General features: G+C 47.3%; 1 protein-coding gene across 3 annotated transcripts in view; it reads left to right on the top strand.

The window, feature by feature from the left end:
- The window catches only part of luzp2 (leucine zipper protein 2), a 206,596-nt gene that overhangs the window by 103,147 nt on the left and 88,741 nt on the right, over positions 1-14,708 (top strand). The window lies entirely within an intron of this gene.

Genomic DNA, 14,708 nt, shown 5'->3' with positions numbered 1-14,708 from the left:
CAATTTTCACTGGATTTTATTGATTAAAATCTCCCTGACCTTTCCTCGAGTCTGACGTGCTCCTTTTAGTAATTGATTAAAACATCACGTTGAACGGCTAAAAATAGGAGTTTGTCCTCTGTGACACCGCGATAGAGGTTAATACAACCCAGCCTGAGCCTGGCAAACAAGTAACAGGGTCAAAGGCTTACAGCGAGAGAGGGTTTGCAGTGAGATTTGAAGATTAGAAACATAGAAAATATTAGGCCATTCGGCTTTTCGAGCCAGCACCGCCATTCAATATAATCATGGCTGATCATCCAGAATCATTTCCCCCGTTCCTGCTTTTTCCCCAGATCCCTTGATTCCGTTAGCCCGAAGAGCTAAATCTAACTCTCTCTTGGAAACCAGTGTTAGGTTTCCACGCCGATGGCTGGTGGCACATCCCCATTGACTGTTGAATAATGAAAACATGGATCTTAATTGCAAAATGCCCTCGCTGTTAGAAAATATGACAGGAAATTGACTTTTGCTGTGTAAAGCATGCTTGGAATCTAAGCAATCACAAGATCTGTGTAAGACAGGACCTCCACAGAATGGAGAGATGCCAGCCCCATGGTATTTCGCCTATATTGACATTACTTCACTAAGGGCAGCACAGTTGAGCAGCAGGTAGAGCTGCTGCCTCACAGCGCCAGAGACCCAGGTTCGATCCTGACTACGGGTGCTGACTGTATGGAGTTTGTACGGAGAAGACGGCAGGGGAAGAGAAAAATACATTCTGGCCTTCCATCACAGTGAGGTGGTGACTGGAGGAGACTCACTGTGATGGATGTTTCTTTTGTTTGGTGCTGGTTTATGATTGTATGTGTTATTGCATTTTTATTGATTATTCTTATTGGTCTTATTGTTGAACTGCGGGTAATTTTTCATTTCACTGCACATTTATGTGTATGTGACAAATAAATTGACTATTGACTATTGACTATTGACCTGCGTGGGTTTTCTCCGGGTGCTTCGGTTTCCTCCCACACTCCAAAGACGCACAGGTTTGTAGGTGAATTGGCCTCGGTAAAATTGTAAATTGTCCCTAGTGTGTGCCGGATAGTGTTACCGTGCGGGGATCGCTGGTCGGCGTGGGCACGGTTTCCGCGCTGTATCTCTAATCAAAACTAAACCAAGCAAAGATTTCAATGTTATGGCCACAATGGCACTTCTTCTATATTAAAACCAGTCACGTTGATACCTCTGCTTTGAAACCTGAACAATTTCCATGGAGGGTCTGCCAAATTACAATCACTGTCACTCGCTTGTTATCTCTTAAAGCCACACTGGAAGTTCCTCTGCAAATGATCGAACATCTTGCCAAATATCCCAGATTCAGATGCAAATGTTCTTCTTCCATGGCAATTCACGTCCGTTCATTAATGTTTAATTCAGTTTCTTCTCTCATGAGTCATTTTAGTAGCGCATGAATTTACTAAAAACAATAAGCCAGACAAGTGATTTCTTTAAAGAAGACAGACACAAAATGCTGGAGTAAATCAGCAGGTCATGCAGCACCTCAGGAGAAAAGGAATGAGTGACGTTTCGAGTTGAGTTTGATGTCGGTTTTAGTTCAGGTTAGTTTAGAGATAAAGTGCGGAAACAGGCCCTTCGGCCCACCGAGTCCGCACCGACCAGCGAACCCCACACACCGACACTATCCTACACACACTAGGGACAATCTTACATTTGTACTAAGACAATTAACCTACAAACTTGCACGTCTTTGGAGTGTGGGAGGAAGCCAAAGATCTCGGAGAAAACCCACGCAGGTCACGGGGAGAACGTACAAACTCCGTACAGACAGCACCCGTGTTCAGGATCGAACCCGGGTCTCTACGCGCTGTAAGTACAGCGGGGTACAGTGAAAAGCTTTTGTTGCGTGATAACCAGTCAGCAGGAAGACAACACATGATTACAATCGAGCCGTTTACAGTGGAAAGATACATGAAAGGAGAAAGGGGATGTTAGGGGATAGGGGGAGAATAATAATAATATTATTATTTTATGGTGGTGCTTACAACGAAATTCAGGCGCACTGCATGAGCGCAGCTCAAGTGTACAAGATAAAGAATAACAATACAATAACAGTAAAAAAAATGTGAGAAAAATAAAATTTGTTCATATACTCACATGTACACACTGTGACACACACACACACAGATTCACACACGCATACATTGTGCCTATGTATGCACCCTTATCAGAATATAAGCGGCACGGTGGCGCAGCGGTAGAGTTGCTGCCTTACAGCGAATGCAGCGCCGGAGACTCAGGTTCGATCCTGACTATGGGCGCCGTCTGTACGGAGTTTGTACGTTCTCCCCGTGACCTGCGTGGGTTTTCTCCGAGATCTTCGGTTTCCACCCACACTCCAAAGACGTGCAGGTTCGTAGGTTAATTGGCTGGGCAAATATAAAAAATTGTCCCTAGGGTGTGTAGGATAGTGTTAATGTGCGGGGATCGCTGGGCGACGCGGACCCGGTGGGCCGAAGGGCCTGTTTCCGTGCTGTATCTCTAAATCTAAAAAAAAATCTAAAGAAGATATTGCTCTCAGAATGTCATTGCCAGAATATATTGCACAGAAGAGTACTATTATAGAAATAAATATTATAAATGAATATATCAGAGGTAGGTATTGTACAGTATAAATATTGTCTATGGGGGGGTGTCCTTTCAGTGCGGAGTTCAGTGTGGTGATGGCCTTAGGGTAGAAGCTGCTTGTTAGTCTTGTGGTGTGCGCTTTGATGGACCTGTGGCGCCTTCCTGAGGGCAGAGGGCCAACAAGTGATGGGCGGGGTGAGGTGGGTCCTTTAGGATGCAGGATGCCTTCCGCAGGTAACGGGAGCTACAGATGTCTTCCAGGGCAGGCAGTCGTGTGCGGGTGATCCTCTGGGCTGTGTGGATGACTCTCTGCAGTGCCTTCTTGTCAGCCGCAGAGCTGTTGCCCAAACTACACCAGGACCCCATGTGTCAGGACACTCTCAGTGGAGCAGCGGTAGAAGGACATGAGCAGCTGTTGTGGCAGGTTGACTTTCCGGAGACAGGTGAAAGGGGTTGGGAGGGAGATCAGCCATGATTGAATGGTGGAGTAGACTTGATGGGCCGAATGGCCTAATTCTACTCCTATCACTTATGATCTTATGAAAAACCCATCTCTCTCCCGTCTTCTGTCTAACTTAAAAACCAACTTAATCTTTATTTTCTCCAGCTTGGTCATCATGGGCACGGTGGCACAGTGGTACAGTGGCACAGATGGCAGCTGTATGAAAAAACTTTTTCAGTCAGAGAGTTGTGAATCTGTGGAATTCTCTGCCTCAGAAGGCATTGGGAGGCCAATTCTCTGAATGCATTCAAGAGAGAGCTAGTCAATAGTCAATAGTCGTTTATTTGTTACATACACATAAATGTGTAGTGAAATGAAACATTACCCGCAGTTGAACAATAAGACCAATAAGAATAATCAATAAAAATGCAATAACACATACAATCATAAACTAACACCAAACAAAAGCAACATCCATCACAGTGAGTCTCCTCCAGTCCCTCCTCACTGTGATGGAAGGCCAGAATGTATTTTCTCTTCCCTGCCGTCTTGTCCCGCGGTCAGGCTGTTGGAGTTGCCACGTCGGGGCGGTCGGGGCTCCCGACATTGAAGCCCCCGCTGGGCGGTGAAAAACCCGCAGCCTATTCCAGGCCGCGCCGGACGGTGAAAGGTCCGCGGCGGGCCGACCCAAGCCCCGCGATTCGGGGCGGGCGAACACGTTGCCTCTGCCGCTGCCGGAGCTCCCGATGTCGGCCCCCATCCAGGGGCCTGCGGGCTTTCGACATCCAGGCGGCCCGCGCCGGAGCCTCCGGAGACGAGTCGCAGCCGCTCCCGCAGCATCCGCAGGCAGCCAGCGCCGCAGGTGGTGAGTCCGGGCCGCGGGCTCTGCGAACCAGAGCCCCAGGTGGTCCCAGGTGCATGGCCGATGGTAGGCCGCAACGGGAACGGAGACACGACACAGAAACAAAGGTCGCGTCTCCGTTCGGGAGAGAGAATTTTACAGTTCCCGTTCCCCCCCCCCCCCCCCAAACATAAACATACAAACACTACACCATATTAAAACTACAATTCAGACAAAAACAACAAAAAACACAAAAGACAAACGGAATGCAGGCAAGCTGCAGCTCTTAAGATAGAGCTCTTAAGGATAGCGGAGTCAGGGGGTATGGGGAGAAGGCAGGAACGGGGTACTGATTGAGAATGATCAGCCATGATCACGTTGAATGGCGGTGCTGGCTCGAAGGGCCGAATGGCCTGCTCCTGCACCTATTGTCTATTGTCTATTGTCTATTTTACCAGGTTGTGCACAAAACAAAGCATTTCACTGTATCTAGGTACATGTGACAATAAAGTATCATTGAATTGAATTGAATTGAATTGAATTAGAGTTGCTGCCTCAGAGCGTCGGCCTCTGTAAGTTGCCCCTCGTTTGTAGGGAGTGGATGTGTAAGTTGCATAACAAAGGTTTAGTGTGAAGTGGGCACGGTGGCGCAGCGGTAGAGTTGCTGCCTCGCAGCGCCAGAGACCCGGGTTCGATCCCGACTACGGGTACTGTCTGTACGGAGTTTGCACGTTCTCCCCGTGACCTTCGCGGGTGTTCTCCGGGTGCTCCAGTTTCCTCCCACACTCTAAAGACGTACAGGTTTGTCGGTTAATTGGCTCGGTATAAATGTAAATCGTCCCTGGTGTGTGTAGGACAGTGCTAGTGTACGGGGATCGCTGGAAGGTGCGGACTCGGTTGGCCGAAGGACCTGTTTCCACGCTGTATCTCTAAAGTCTAAAGGATGATCGATGGTCGGTGGGGACTCGATGTGCTGGGGATTTTGATCAATAATGTCGAGGGGCTGGTTGGACTGGTTGTAGTATTCCACTCAGTCCATCTGCTGGACTCCCTGTGGCAAAAGCAGAGACAATTATCAGTAGCATCTTCCGCCCAGATGATTTCTGTACACTTTCACCATGATTTAATCATCTATTCAAGAGTAAACTGCGTGAATGAAAAAGGAAGACGTGGTCACGGTGTATCGACTCCTCTAAATGTGGTCTGATTGGAACATTGATCTTTGCTTACCCTTTCACTCCTGCCAGTGCATTTGGTTTAATGAAACGTATACTGATTTTATCAGCGCCTTCATTTACCAGAACAGTTGTTCACACTTATGGTACACTGCAACGTCAAAGAAGACGTTGCTGAGGCAGCGTTTGGAGTATTGTGTTTGGTGTCGGTCACCCCGCCATAGAGAACGGATGTCGTTTAGCACGAAAGAGCAGAGAAGATTTGCAAGGATGGTTTCCAATACTTCAGGGACAGAGCTACAGGGAGAGGTTGGGCAGGCTGGGACTTTATTCCTTGGAGTGCAGGAGGCTGAGGGTTAATCTCATAGGGGTTTTAGTTTCGTTTAGGGATCCAGCATGGAAACAGGCCCTTCAGCCCACTGAAGAAGGGTCTCGACCCGAAACGTCACCCATTCCTTCTCTCCCGAGATGCTGCCTGACCTGCTGAGTTACTCCAGCATTTTGTGAATAAATACCTTCGATTTGTACCAGCATCTGCAGTTATCTTCTTATACTTCAGCCCACTGAGTTCGCGCCGACTCACGAGACTTACGGGTGTCAGGGATTATGGGGAGAAGGCAGGAGAATGTGGTTCGGAGGGAGAGATAGATCAGCCGTGATTGAATGGCGGAGTAGACTTGAGGGGCCGGATGGCCTAATCCTGCTCCTATCACACGACCTTATGGCCCCCATACACTAGTTCTATGTTATTCCAGTTTCACTTTCTACAATTGCAGAAACCACTTGACCTACAAATCCACATGTCTTAAGAGTGTGGGAGGAAACCCTCCTGGTCACAGGGAGAACGTACATACTCCATACACACAGCACCCATAGTCAGGATCGAACCCGGGTCTCTGGGCGCTGTCAGGCAGCAAATGTGCCACTGTGCTGCCCTGTTGTATAAGATAATGTGGGGAAATAGATAGCATGAATGCACAGCCCTTTTGCCCAGAGTAGGGAATCAAGAATCAGAAAACATGGGTTTAAGGTGAAAGAGTGGAGAGATTTAATAGGAACCTGAGAGGCTGGTTTAGACCAAGGATAGACACAAAGTGCTGGTGTAACTGAACGGGTCAGGCAGCATCTCTGGAGACCATGGACAGGTGACCTTTTGGGTCGGGACCCTTTCTTCAGACGAAACACCGTGGGTGATGTTTCATCTGAAGAAGGGTCCCGACACAAAAAGTCAACGGTCCGTGTTCTCCAGAGATGCTGCCTGACCCGCCGAGTTACTCCAGCACTCTGTGAAACGTCACCTATCCATGTTCTCCAGAGATGCTGCCTGACACGCAGAGTCTACCAGAATGATGCCTGGATGAGGGGGTGTTAGTTACAGGAAGAGGGTCTCTCTGGAAAAGCCAGAGGTTGAGGTGGGGGCTGATAGAAACACATAAAATGATGACCGGGGAGACAGTCTGAACTCTTTCCCCGAGACGGAAATATCTAATACTAGAAGGATGAAGGGGATTTTTTTTTAGATTTAGAGATACAGCGCGGAAACAGGCCCTTCGGCCCACCGAGTCCGCACCGCCCAGCGATCCCCGCACATTAACACTATCCTACACACACTAGGGACAATTTTTACATTTGCCCAGCCATTTAACCTACATACCTGTACATCTTTGGAGTGTGGGAGGAAACCGAAGATCTCGGAGAAAACCCACGCAGGTCACGAGGAGAACGTACAAACTCCGTACAGACGGCGCCCGTAGTCAGGATTGAACCTGAGTCTCAGGTGCTGCATTCGCTGTAAGGCAGCAACTCTACCGCTGCGCCACCGTGCCGCCCTACGGGGCAAAATTTGAGGTAGATCTGAGGGGCAAGTGGTTTTACACAGAGGGTGGTGGGTGCGCTGCCAGGGGTGGTGGTGAAGGCAGATACGATAGTGGCGTTTAAGAGACTTTTGGGTAGGCACATGGACATGCAGAGAATGGAGGAACAGGGATTATGTTTCTATGTTTTTCCATGTTTCTATGTGCAAGCAGAGTTGATCTTGGCATCAATGTAAAGCACAGAGCCTGAGTCACAGAGCGACACAGTGTGGAGACAGGCCCCCCCAGCCCAACTTGCCCACACCGGCCAACATGTCCCAGCACTAGTCCCACCTGCCTGCGTTTGGTCCATATCCCTCCAAACCTGTCCTATCCATGTACCTGTCTAAATGTTTCCTAAACGTCGCGATAGTCCCTGCCTCAACTACCTCCTCCGAAAGCTCGTACCATACACCCACCACGCTTTGTGTGGAAAAAGTTACCCCTCATGATCCTATTAAACCTTTCCCTCCCTCACCTTAAACCTATGTCCTCTGGTCCTCAATTCCTGACCTATTCCTCTCATAATTTAATAAGATCACCCCTCATCCTCCTGTGCTCCAAGGAATAGAGTCCTAGCTTGCCCAACCTCTCTCTATAACTGAGACCCTCGAGGCCTGGCAACACCCTTGTAAATCGTCTCTGCACCCTTACCAGCTTGACAACATCTTTCCTATAGCATGGTGCCCAGAATTGAACACAATACTCTAAACGTGGCCTCATCAATGCAAGTTGGGCCGAAGGACCTGTTTCCACATTGTATGACTCGATGACGAAAGAAAAGGTTTAGTTTCCTTGTGTTTAAATCTCTCCTTTCTGCATTCTGTTGTATGGGCATTTATTTTCTGCATTAAATTCAAGAAAAGGTGTATTTTAGAATGCAAAACTGGTAAGGCACCACAGAAGGTATGAGGCAGTTACAAATCACCACATTTGTTGAAGGAGTCTTCCTAAACAAGGTGGAAAAATGCATTACTGAATACAGTGGTGTGTTGGCCGCTCAGTAAATGACCTCTTTTCTTCCGACTGAACCTTCAATGTGGGAGAGAGAACTGTTTTTCCCAAAGCTGGTGGTACATCTGTCATTAGCTCTGAAAGACCATATCTCAGTGTGATTCACATCTTGTGAGCTGAAGCCAACCGATTCAATTTAGTACATTATGTTTTGTCTACCTTTATTGTCTTATTGAGGGATGAATGGGTTTCTTGTTAAACCTTGAGATGCTGAGCTAAAACAAAACACGGTCAGTTAACACGTTGAAAAGATTACTTGATAGCTTTTCATTCCTCTTACAGAATACGAGAAAACAGCCAGACTTAAGAACAGACTTGAGGGAACAGTAAAGAAACAGATTTCGAACCTTTGTTTCGTGCAATATTCTTCCCTTTAAATCTCCAGGCACTGCACTGAAACAAATGCCAATACGCTTCCAGTTCAGTTTACTTAGCTTATTTCAGAGATACAGCACAGAATAGACAATAGACAATAGGTGCAGGAGGAGGCCATTCGGCCCTTCGAGTCAGCACCGCCATTCAATGTGATCATGGCTGATCATTCTCAATCAGTACCCCGTTCCTGCCTTCTCCCCATACCCCCTGACTCCGCTATCCTTAAGAGCTCTATCCAGCTCTCTCTTGAATGCATTCAGAGAATTGGCCTCCACTGCCTTCTGAGGCAGAGAATTCCACAGATTCACAACTCTCTGACTGAAAAAGTTTTTCCTCATCTCAGTTCTAAATGGCCTACCCCTTATTCTTAAACTGTGGCCCCTGGTTCTGGACTCCCCCAACATTGGGAACATGTTTCCTGCCTCTAACGTGTCCAACCCCTTAATAATCTTATACGTTTCGATAAGATCTCCTCTCATCCTTCTAAATCCCAGTGTATACAAGCCTAGTCGCTCCAGTCTCTCAACATATGATAGTCCCGCCATTCCGGGAATTAACCTAGGCCCACCGAGTCCGCACCGACCAGCGATTCCCCACTCATTAATACTATCCTGCACGCACTCGGGAAAATTTTACTTTCATACCTAACCAATTAACATACATACCTGCAGGACTTTGGAGTGTGGGAGGAAACCTAAGATCTCGGAAAAAAACCCCACACAGGTCACAGGGAGAATGTACAAATTCCGTACAGACAAGAACCTGTGGTCAGGATCGAACCCGGGTCCCTGGCGCTGTAATGCAGTAGCTCTACCGCTGCGCCACCGTGCCGCCCTTTAGATTAGTTTGGTTTAGCTTAGTTTGTTATTATCACTTGTACCGAGGTACAGTGAAAAGCTTTTTTGATGCGTGCTATCCAGTCAGCGAGATGATTAAACATGATTGCCGTCCACAGTGTATAGATACAGGATAAGGGGAATAAGAGACACAAAATGCTGGAGTAACTCAGCGGGTCAGGCAGCATCTCTGGAGAAAAGGAATTGGTGATGTTTTGGGTCGAAACCCTTCTTCAGACTGAGAGTCAGGGCAGAGGGTTGACTTACTCCAGCATTTTGTGTCTGCCTTCAGTGTAAACCAGCATCTGCAGTTCCTTCCTACACATGAGGAGAATAATGTTCAGTGCAATATAAAGGTCAATAAAGTCCGATTAAAGACAGTCATAAGGTCACAAGTGATAGGAGAAGAACTAGGCCATTCGGCCCATTAAGTCTACTCCGCCATTCAATCATGGCTGATCTATCTCTCCCTCCTAACCCCAATTCTCCTGCCTTCACCCCATAACCTCTGACACCCATACTAATCAAGAATATATCTATCTCTGCCTTAAAAGTATCCACTGACTTGGCCTCCACAGCCTTCTGTGGCAAAGAATTCGACAGATTCACCACCCTTTGGCTAAAAAAATGATTCCTCATCTCCTTCCTAAAAGAACGTCCTTTAATTCTGAGGCTGTGCCCTCTGGTCCTGGACTCTCTCACTGGTGGAAACATCCTCCCCACGTCCATTCTATCCAAGTCTTTCATTATTCTGTAAGTTTCAATGAGGCCCCCCCTCATCCTTCTAAACTCCAGCGAGTACAGGCCCAGTGCTGACAAACGCTCATCATAGGTTAACCCACTCATTCCTGTGATCATTTTTGTAAACCTCCTCTGGACCCTCTCCAGAGCCAGCACATCCTTCCTCAGATATGGAATCGAGAAACTGCTCAGTATGTACAGATGGATTTAGAAACATAGAAACATAGAAAATAGGTGCAGGAGTCGGCCATTCGGCCCTTCGAGCCAGCACCGCCATTCAATCTGATCATGGCTGATCATCCAGAATCAGTACCCTGTTCCTGCTTTCTCCCCATATCCCTTGATTCCATTATTTGGGTCATCTTGTGCAGAATTCACAGAATGTTTAGATTTTTTTTTTAGATTTAGAGATACAGCGCGGAAACAGGCCCTTCGGCCCACCGAGTCCGCGCCGCCCAGCGATCCCCGCACATTAACACTATCCTACACACACTAGGGACAATTTTTTACATTTTACCCAGTCAATTAACCTACATACCTGTACGTCTTTGGAGTGTGGGAGGAAACCGAAGATCTCGGAGAAAACCCACGCGGGTCATGGGGAGAATGTACAAACTCTGTACAGACGGCGCCCGTAGTCAGGATCGAACCTGAGTCTCCGGCGCTGCATTCGCTGTAAGGCAGCAACTCTACCGCTGCGCCACCGTGCCGCCATACAGCACACATTTACAGCACACATTTAGCAAGGCTGACCGCTAGAATGGACGAAATTGCTTCCAAGATGGCGCCCAACCCAGGCGACTATGTGCGTGCTGGCCACAGCGGCAGATCTACAATCACATAATGCAATCGCTCCACACTCCTAAATCTCCACTCCTACAGCAACATTTCTTCTTCCTTTACCATGTATCTACACATTGTAAATGGCTCCATTGCAATCGTGTTTTGTCTTTCGGCTGACTGGATGGCACGCAACAAATGCTTTCCACTGCACACGTGACAATAAACAAAACTGAAGTGAACGAGTGACATATTGCCGAGCGGGTGGGAGTTTGGAAACCAGGAAGGATTGTTCAGGTTGCTGTCGAGACCAGCTGCCCATGGAGCAGACGGATTTGCCAAGAGGGTTTTCCGTCGGAGGGTCATCTCCTCGTGGTGGTCTCGGCAGGAGGTCTCCCAAGGCAAGGAGTGACCTGCATTCACAGAACGGCTTTGACAGGGGGGCGAAGCCCGACCCCCCCCCCCCCCCCCCCAACTCACCATCTGTCACTGGAGCAAGAAGCGACTGAGTCAAAGTGAAGGCATGACGAGAACAATTCACAAACTTACCGTGAATAGGGGAGGTCCATCCAATGGTTGTGCCAAGTTGGGCCATGAAGAGTCCACCAGCCATGTGCGGTTGGCCAGCTGGTGGCACAATGGGAGGTGCCTCTGCCATCCTAAGCCCAGGCCAAAAGTAGGCATTGGGACTTTGACAGCGGCAACCTGGGTAGTTGTGACAGGTGCACTTGCAGAAGGAGCACCCCAGGATAAGGACCACGGCAGATGATCGATCGTTAGAAAAGCAACAGGCTCTCACGACAGCGCTTCGGGATAGCAGAATGCATTTGTGCATTTGGTTTTCAAGAAGGAACTGCAGATGCTGGTTTAAGCCGAAGATAGACATAAAAAGCTGGAGCAACTCAGCGGGACAGGCAGCATCTCTGGAGAGAAGGAATGGGTGACGTTTTGGGCCGAGACCATTCTTCAGACCGGGCAGGGAGAAGGGAAGCGAGAGATATAGACGATGATGTAGAGAGGTAAAGAACAACAAGTGAAAGATATGCAAAAAAGTAACGACGATAAAGGAAACAGGCCATTGTTAGCTGCTTGTTGGGTGAGAACGAGAAGCTGGTGCGACTTGGGTGGGGGAAGGATCGAGAGAGAGGGAATGCCGGGGCTACCTGAAGTGAGAGAAATCAATTTTGGGTCGAGACCCTTCTTCAACTCAAACGTTACCCAAACGTCACCCATTCCTTCTCTCCAGAGATGCTGCCTGTCCCGCTGAGTTACTCCAGCTTTTTGTGTCTGTCTATCTTTGGTGGTGCAGCGGTAGAGTTGCTGCCTCACAGCGCTTGCAGCGCCGAAGGTCTGGGTTCGATCCGGACTACGGGTGCTGCCTGTACGGAGTTTGTACGTGCTCCCCGTATCCTGCGTGGGTTTTCTCCGAGATCTTCAGTTCCCCCCCACACTCCAATGACGTGCAGGTTTGTAGGTTAATCGGCTTGGTGTAAATGTAAATTGTCCCTCGTGTGTGTGTAGGATAGTGTTAGCGTGCGGGGATCGCTGGTCGGTGTGGACTCGATGTGTCGAAGGCCCTGTTTCCGCCCTGTATCTCTCAACTAAACTAAACTAAACTAAAACATCTGCAGTTCCTTCCTACACATACTGACAGAATGTTTCTTCATCTTCAAAAATCTCAGAAAAAAATAAAATAAAATCATGAGAGGAATAGATCGGGTAGAATCACAGAGCCTCTTGCCCAGAGTAGGCCCAGAATCTTTGTTTCCACCTTTTCCTTCCTTACCTCCGAGTCAACTGTGGGACGAGTTTCTCACTTTTGACCCCTTTCAAAAGTCACTCATCTCGAAGGTCTATAACAAACTCTTGTCTTATGACGGTTCACCAGCTGCCAAAGTCAAGACTGCCTGGGAGCGTGAAATGGGGTTGAACCTGGAGGATAACTGGTGGGACGCTGCTCTTAATAAAATTCACACAAGCTCGACGTGCTCGTCTCACTCTCATACAGTGTAAGGCACTCTTTAGAATTCATTTTTCCAAAGCTCGACTGTCACAAATTTATCCCAATGTCACCGACAGCTGTGACAGATGTCACACTTCATCCTGCAATTTAACCCATATGTTCTATTCTTGTCCATTATTATTTTGCTTTTGGCAGAACTATTTCAAGACCGTGTCAAAAATACTTTCGATAACTATAAACATCCCTCCCCATATTGCCATATTTGGGCTTCCAGAAGACTACAAGCGTTACACCTCCATGCAATTAGACATTCTTGCTTTCACTTCCCCACTGGCAAGACGGCATCTTCTTCTTCACTGGAAGTCTACTAAAGCTCCCTCCAGCTCTCAGTGGCTCAGTGATAGCATGTCCTTTCTAAAGTTAGAAAAGATTAGATATTCACTGAGTGGCAATTCTGATAAATTTTATAATAAGTGGCAATCTTTTTTTAACGTTTTTCCACTCTCTGCAATCTCTGTCTCCTGACTAACGGACCCTCCCCCCTACCCCTTCTCCCCCTTTTTTTTTTGTCTTTTGGTTTGCTTTGTTTTGCTTTGTTTTATTATATCTTTGAAACACAGAAAGTATGACTAGTTTTTATTTCAATCTATTGAGATACACAGTACTTTGATTGTAGTATTGCCATTTTTGTTTCTATCCTTTGACTGTGATTCTCATCATTGAACTGACATTGTTTTTCATTTTCATGTGTCATATTTCTTAATAAAAATATAAATAATTTTTTAAAAATTTTTTTAAAAAAGAATCACAGAGCCTCTTGCCCAGAGTAGGGGAATCGAGGACCAGAGGACATAGGTTTAAGGTGAGAAGGAAAATGTTTAAAAGGTACATGAGGGGTATTTGTATTAGACAAAGGGTGGTGGATGGATGGAACGAGCTGCTGGAGGAGGTAGTTGGGGCAGGGACTATCACAACGTTTAATAAACATTTAGACAGGTACATGGATTGGACTGTGTTTTTTTAGTTCTATGGGCCAAACGCAGGCAGGTGGGACTAGTGTAGATGGGGCATGTTGGTCGGTATGGGCAAGTTGGGCCAAAGAGACTGTTTCCACACCGTATCACTCCATGACTTTATAATACTCTGTGCTGCAATATACAGTCACGTTTAACTGTTCATGCAGACATATTGTATTTTGTTTCATCTCATTTGCACCCTGGATTCACTATAAACACTGGATTTTTTTGGCCAAGGAAGGAAGGAACTGCAGATGCAGTGTCTTTTAAATGTTGTTATAGTACCTGTTTCAACTACCTCCTCTGGCAGCTCATTCCAGGCACCCACCACCCACAGTGTCACGTGTAGGAAGGAACTGCAGATGCTGGTTTACACTGCCGATAGACACAAAGTGCTGGAGTAACTCAGCGGGTCAGGCCCTTGGGACTGAGAGATAGGGGAAAGGGAAAGTAGAGGTATCATTTGTTCTATACCTTTTCATAACTCCAGTTTCAGCCAGGAACCTTCTTCGGACTCAACCAAAACATTTTCCACACTGACCTTCCTGTCCTGGGCCTCCTCCATTGTCAGAGTGAGGCCCAACGCAAATTGGAGGAACAGCATCTCATATTTCGCTTGGGCAGCTTACACCCCAGTGGTATGAACATTGACTTCAAATAATGCTTGCTTTCCCTCTCTCTCTGTCCCTCCCCCATCCTAGTTCTCTGACTAGTTTCACTGCCCTCCTGATTAAATTTTACCGATTGTCTGCCTCGTTATCACCCTCCCCTCAGCTAACAATGAGCCATTCTACATTTTCCTTGATATTCGCCCCCTTTGATCTTTCTTTTTCACACCCTACTTTCCATATCTCTGTGTCTCCCTCTCCCCTGACTCTCAGTCTGAAGAAGGGTCTCAACTCGAAACGTCACCCATTCCTTCTCTCCATAGATGCTGCCTGTCCCGCTGAGTTACTCCAGCACTTTGGGTTCTTTTTAGTAAACTAGCATCTGCAGTTCCTTGTTTCTATTCTTCCAGCTGTTAAATTAGAGTGGTACAGTGGT

The sequence above is a fragment of the Rhinoraja longicauda genome, chromosome 18, assembly GCF_053455715.1.
Source record: "Rhinoraja longicauda isolate Sanriku21f chromosome 18, sRhiLon1.1, whole genome shotgun sequence".
In the NCBI taxonomy this organism is placed as follows: Eukaryota; Metazoa; Chordata; class Chondrichthyes; order Rajiformes; family Arhynchobatidae; genus Rhinoraja; species Rhinoraja longicauda.
This window is presented reverse-complemented; position numbering and strand designations above follow the sequence as displayed.